General features: G+C 35.6%; 1 long non-coding RNA gene across 1 annotated transcript; it reads left to right on the top strand.

The window, feature by feature from the left end:
• Window positions 1-4777: 4777 nt before the first annotated feature.
• Window positions 4778-6421, top strand: LOC128508021 (uncharacterized). Its single transcript, XR_008355852.1, has 2 exons — window positions 4778-5000; window positions 5924-6421. It is a non-coding gene; the product is annotated as an uncharacterized LOC128508021 (long non-coding RNA).
• Window positions 6422-6671: the final 250 nt, after the last annotated feature.

Below are 6671 nucleotides of genomic sequence, written 5' to 3'. Positions count from 1 at the left end.
ATTGTGAATGCACTTTTTTATAGACTAATGCTGTCCTAATGATCGCTTTTTTCAAGTTTGATGTTAATGTCTAAAGGACACAACACAAGCTTTTGGTGTGAGATAAATTCCCCCTGGACTGACTGACCTGTATTCAGTGTTTGCAATTACTTGGTAAGGAAGTATGTCACATCACAACTATTGCATAAGACTTTAACATACCTGAAGACCCCACTAGCTATAAAGGTCAGCCTGGAAATTATTTATTATACACAAGCCTATACCATCTACATCAGTGTGGTGACCACTTGACCTGCTAGTATACATCTATGCATATGTTTCTGTTAGTTGTCACAAAAGAATCTATAGTGGTTGTATGCAGCTATACAGTACTAACACTCCTTTTATTGACTTAAGCAAAATTCAATATGTCACCAGTGCCAAAGAAGTTCAGCAGCTGTTTTCTTCTGCAATATATTTAGTCACATACATGCTAAAACCTGCATAAGCTACTGTACTATTACACAATTTACAGAAGTTATATAAATGCCATGTAAGGCCAATTAATTGTAGCTTATAAGTTTGTAAACATAAACCTAAATGCAAATTCTTTTATAGCCCTGCGATGGGTTTGCACCTATTGGGGGTTTAATAGGGTCTGCCTTGTGGCCTGGTATATACTCCAGCATACTGTATAGATTGATGTATAGATTTCCAGCTAAAATTATTATTATTATTATTATTATTATTATTATAGTAAAAAAAAGTTTACAATTTTACACATCTAGAGTACTTAAAAAAAGCATACAAAAATGTACTAGTTTGCTGTTACAAGCAAATTATGTAAAAAATTTATAGAAAAATAAACATATTAAATTTTTTGGTAATTTCATACAACATATTGTCATACAAAATTATGAAACTGTTGTTTTAATAAATTATTATTATTATTATTATTATTTATTAATCTTATTATTATTATATTAGACATTTTCTGCTGTGATTTTCAAAATAGAATAAAGAAATATGAATAAACTGAATCCTGGCCTTTTAATACTTGAAAGTTTCTATATTTAATGTCCTGATACTCATTTTAATTTAAATCAAGACATGCCTTATAATGCAAATTTGGGCTCAATGGGTAATATAATGTATGTGTATAATTCATGATTCATGTTAAGGATTCATAAGGCATTGTAAAGATAGCTATAAAGTGTCATGAATTTTCATGAATAATTAAACTAATATGTACTGTATAATGTCTAACTAACATCTGATGAATGATGAGAATGTAATTCTAGTTTATTATAGACATAACCCTCATACAAAGTGTGATGAAAAATTCTGGTGTTCAAAAACAAAAAAAGTTTTACCTCTGGCTAGGATTTCAGTTCTGACTAAATTTGCCAGCTGAAGGGACATTTGGTCTTTAATGAGCTTCTCATGCTAAACTTGGGAGCAGGGGGTTTTGTCCGACTGCATCTGTCATTGAGCTAAATGTTTTCTCTTAGATTTTTTTTTCTTTTTTGTTTCCATAAGAATGAGTTCCACTATGTGGTGTGTTGCTCGCTGGGGCAAACATTTCGGGTTACACGTGCCAAGCTCGGGCCTCACTAAGGAGGCACTCAGGCAAGTTTGTTTAGCTCCCTGCGGCTAGCTTTGAGCTCATTATTGAAAACCCAAAACTGTACCGCGGCTGGTGAATTATTTATGCGGGCTGCTGCATGGTCAAGGGCTCTTGTGCTTTGCCATGTGTGCAGGGTTTTAATTAAACGGTGCCAGTCACCCTTACATGGGCCACTGTGACAGACAGGGGGATCTGGTGAAGTGTTACACACGTATTTGGGGATGGTGTCAACAGGAGAGGTAGGTCATGTGCACATAGTGTAACCTAAAGATATTTGTATTTAAATAAAAGATTTGAAAAGTGATTAAATGTGATTAATCTCTAAACATGGTGTACATTTCAATCCATGTGATATGTAAACAAACAAAAAATTAAAGAAACATCAAAACCAGTAACATGATGGGATGTTTTTCAACAGCCACAAAAAAAGATTTAGCTTATATCCTAACAATACTATCACAAGGTCAACTCTCTGTTATTTGTTAACATTAAAAACACAAATCTTTTTCAACATTTGATTTTATCAGATATTGCCTTCTTGGAAGGAGTCTCCAGTCCCAGCACTTTCTAACAACCAGAGGCTCATGAATATGTTTTTAACTACAGGAAAGCACAAAAAAACAAAAAACTTTGCTTTGAGGTTTTTTGATAGCATGACATTTTTTATTGTTGTTGTTGTTTTCATTAATTGTAAGAGCAAAAACAGACAGGCGACTAAACAACTGTTTATAACCACTAGTTTGTTAAATGTTGCTATAACTAGATAAAGAGTACGACATTATCTGTAATTTTTATACACAACTGTATGAGCTGTGAGAGTTGCTGTGATATAAAAAATTCTTGTGCTACCGGGAACCGATGATTATTTTCCCACAACACTTCATTCCAAAGTATATTCTTTTGATAATGCTTATCTGGTGCAATGTTTATAATTGCACTTCGAATGCATTCCTTTATATAATATTTTCCTAGTACACCACAGCCTTCGTGTGCTCCAAATTATACAACACCGTTCAAAAGTTTGGGGTCACTTTCTAATTCCATGATCGTTCCTGATTTTTATTTCTTTCTACATTGTAAAGGAATGCTGAAGGCGTCCAAAATATGCATTAATCCCCTTTGAAGAGTTGACATTGATGTTGATGTTTCTGCTACTTCTGCTCTGTAAAGACTTCACAACGCCTCTAATCTGAGGTGCTGTTAATTGGTCATTTTTCAGGCTGATAACTCTAAATGAACTTCTCGTCTGTGGCAGAGGTAGGTTTTGGTCTCGCCCTCCTGGGATGGTCTTCATGAGAGCCAGTTTTATTATGGTGCTTGACAGACTTTGCAAATGCACTTGACAATACTGTTCTTGCAAGAACCTCTGTGTCTTAAAATAACAACTAACTGTTGTTTTTCTTGTCGTTATGTAATTACCTAATCCCATATGTGTTATCTTATAGTTTTGAAAGCCCCAGTATTGTTGTAGAATGTAGAAAATAAATCACTAAACAAAAACAAAGAAATTTGCAAGTGACCCCAAACCTTTTAACGGTAGTGTACATATAAACTAAGTATAAAACATTTTCGAAGACATTTTGCTAAAAAGAAAGAAAATGTTTTGATTTCCCCTAAGTACAGAGACTTTTTGGGCACCCTGTGGTATGAATTTTTTTCTCATCTCTAATGACAGTTCACAAAAGAAATGATTCCCTCCCGGCGCATGCTATTTGGTCGAGCTGAATATTCGTAGATGATAAAAGGTATTTAGTATTAGCTCTGAGGTTTGAGTGCCACCGCACCCACTGATTACGCATGAAAAAACAAGCATGTACGAAATATATAAATAAATGGGGGGAAAAAAAGCGCAACAAGTCATTAAATATTTATTCTGGCAGTAATTGGCAAACATCTGATGGAACAGCATGAGGTCTCGCTCTCGAGTCCTAAACTCTCTGCTCATAGATGTTTTAAAACTCTTTGAGTGTTTTGCCAATAATGGGCAATAGACGACTCCAGCGACTGCAGATGTTGTTTAACCTGTGAAACCGGTGCACATGTGGAAGGATGGAAAAAAATTAAATAATAACTAATATATGTTAAATCCTCAAAAAGTGGAAGTATCGAAAGTGTTACATTTGCTTAATGCTAGGAGAAAGAAAGGCAAAAAGGGGAATTACACAGAAAGACCATAAGACCAGATTTTCTTTTTTGTTCTTTGTTAGAAGCCCCCCAGACAACCCCCCCCGTCCACACACGCACAGCCCCCCCCCCCCCCCATGTCCAACGCTCACCAGCCAGCCACATGAGGCTTCCATATGACCTTTAGTCTCAGCGTATCATCACAAACCAGGATCCAAGACCTAATCCAATACCCAGAAGTAATTAGCATAGCATTAACCGAGTACCAGATAATACTCAGCCCCATATTAGTGGTTTTACAGAACTGTATGCAGTGTGTGTGTGTGTGCGTGTGCAAGAAAGCCTCTGGGACTATGCATTGATCTTTCTAAAATGTTATAGACATATTAAGGACACAGAAAAACAACAAGGGAACAGTTGGCCATGTGGTAGAGAGATCTTATCACATGTTAATAATGGCTTGCATTATAATGTATTTATTTAAGACACTAATGTGAATGAATTACTATGTGCACAAATACAGTTTTCGTAAATAATAAGTAAGAGTAAGTAATTCTCAAATCTGATCCGTCAGAAGGTGGTGGCTTCAATTTGTAGACAGTACTTTTACAGTTATGTATCGCATTTAAAAGGCATTTACAGTATATACATATTGAGCAATATCACATAAAGGGAATGGTGTTATACTGGATATCAGCAATTATGTTAGAAGTTAGTTGATAAAGTTAGTAGTTAGTAACATAAAGTTAAACATCCCAGTGCTGGTTTACTTGGTCGCAATCAACTGTTGTATAATTATGGAATATAATAAATGGTTAAAATACAGAGCTATAAGGTAATAAACTTTCATAACCCATTATAACACAAAAAAACGAATAAATAGCTTTGCATTATAGCACCAAAAGACTGTGTCTTGATTGTTTATCTTGAATTATAAAAATGAGATAATACAGTACTATGTAGGACGACTTATAAATACCTTTAAAAATGTTAAAATGTCTTTATAAGGTATTAAACACACACTCTAAAAAACGCTGGGTTGTTTTTTCTACCCAAGCGCTGGGTTGCCTCTGTTGGGTCATTTTTCTGGGTTATTTACAGAGAGTTGGGTAGTTTTTGTGTAACCCAGCTGCTGGGTTGAAGTTTGATTGGCTCCTCCCCCAAAGTTCACCGGTGGATTCAGCGGCTGTCAGTCAGAGCTTCGTGTCTCTCTTCAGCTCCCACACCGCTGATGACGGTTCATTTAAGGGGAAATGGCGTTAAATACAAGGTCTGTATACACATGTTCACTCACCTAAGTCACATATGACTGAAAAATTATTACTATATAACATTTATTATTGTTACCGTGTTAAGGTTACACTTAAACTTTCAGGCTGGTCTGAGGTGAGATAATTTAGCTGACAGTAGCTGCTATAGTTAGCCACAGAACCCCACCTGTGTGTGAAAGAAACGGATAAGATGACTGAGCTTTTTATCTTTCTCTGTAGAATGTTTGCAGGGTGACGAAACTGTAACTGTAGTATTAGCATGACGCTAGCATTTAGTTAACAATAGAACTTTATTAATCTCACTGTTTGAGACAATAAAATGCTGGGGTGTTACAAAACACTGACCCTCTCACAAATATACACACCTGCTAACCCTCCCGTTTTTCACTAGCTAGTAATTTACTCCGCGGTCAAAAGTCGCCCGCGTTTCTCCCGAGTTATAACAATATTTTACACCTTTACCCCTTTGGCAAGTAGTATGCAAATATGACTGCTGCATGTAAGCTAACCAGGTAGCCCTTTTTAACCAAAGTTGCTTGTGACTCAGACTAAATTAACTATCAGTGAGCTGTACAGATAACTACTAGATGGAAGTATTAATATTTGAGTGATTATAATGTGCCAGTATGACCCCAGCTATGACATCTCCTCGGTAATTAGCTTAAAATCAACACAGACCACAAGATCAACTAGTCTGACTAATATATATTTATAAATGAGCTTTATCCCAAAAGCCATGCTTATTTTGCTTATTTTATTTTGGGTAGTAGCTGTCTCCATGTTTTTGTTTCATGTTACCTATACCCTTGCTTTGTCATTTTTTTATTTAGTATAAATCCTATTACACATTAAATTGATAGTCTTATTCAGTTTAATCTTTGTTATTCAACAAATGTTTAACTTTCTTTCATTTCTTTCTAAGGTTGGCACCAACATGGTGGAATACCTCCAGCAGGCTGAAGTGTCAAGGCCGTACCCCTACTGTACATCCTGACATTGGGAGATGATGACCAGCGCTGCTCTCAGGCATTCGTCATTCTGGTGGGACAGGCTCTGGAGCAATGCACACTACTTGGGGCGGTTGATGTGTGCTTCAAGGCATTTTATATTTTTGACATTAACTATTTAAAGTAGTGTGCACCTGTATAGGACTTTTTGTAATGTTGCTTTGAAATAGCGAGGCCTACTTGAAAAGTCATAGACAGTGTTTGTATGTTAAAACGGGACCAGGGCTGGATAGTTTTGTTCTGCAGAAATCTATCTAATGTCACAGAGAGATCCTGCTCTGTAGAAGCTGCCTCAGCCTATTTGTGTTATTACTCCATTCTGCCCTTATGAGTAATAGTATAGTAATGATGTCGCTGTTGATTATCTGTTCTTGTGCTTTTAAAAAATAAACGTTTTTTCTATGAACATTTAATAGGATGTTGTTTATTGCATATACAGTATGTATGGTTTGCAAAACTTTTAAGTTTTTTTTGTAATAAACAGTTTTGCAGTTTTGCAAAAGCAGCATCACTCTGTCATGCCTACAGCCCAATCACACCCATGCTGATATTCATTATAACATAATATAAACAGGTATCTACTTTATTATAGATACAGTATTACTTTTATAAAAAAGTTTTACCAAATTCTGGGGAAAAAAACCTGAAAATGATACAAAATTT

Source organism: Clarias gariepinus, chromosome 19 (genome assembly GCF_024256425.1).
Source record: "Clarias gariepinus isolate MV-2021 ecotype Netherlands chromosome 19, CGAR_prim_01v2, whole genome shotgun sequence".
Lineage (NCBI taxonomy): Eukaryota > Metazoa > Chordata > Actinopteri > Siluriformes > Clariidae > Clarias > Clarias gariepinus.
Note: the sequence above shows the minus strand (reverse complement) of the source record. Positions and strands in the feature narration are given on the sequence as shown.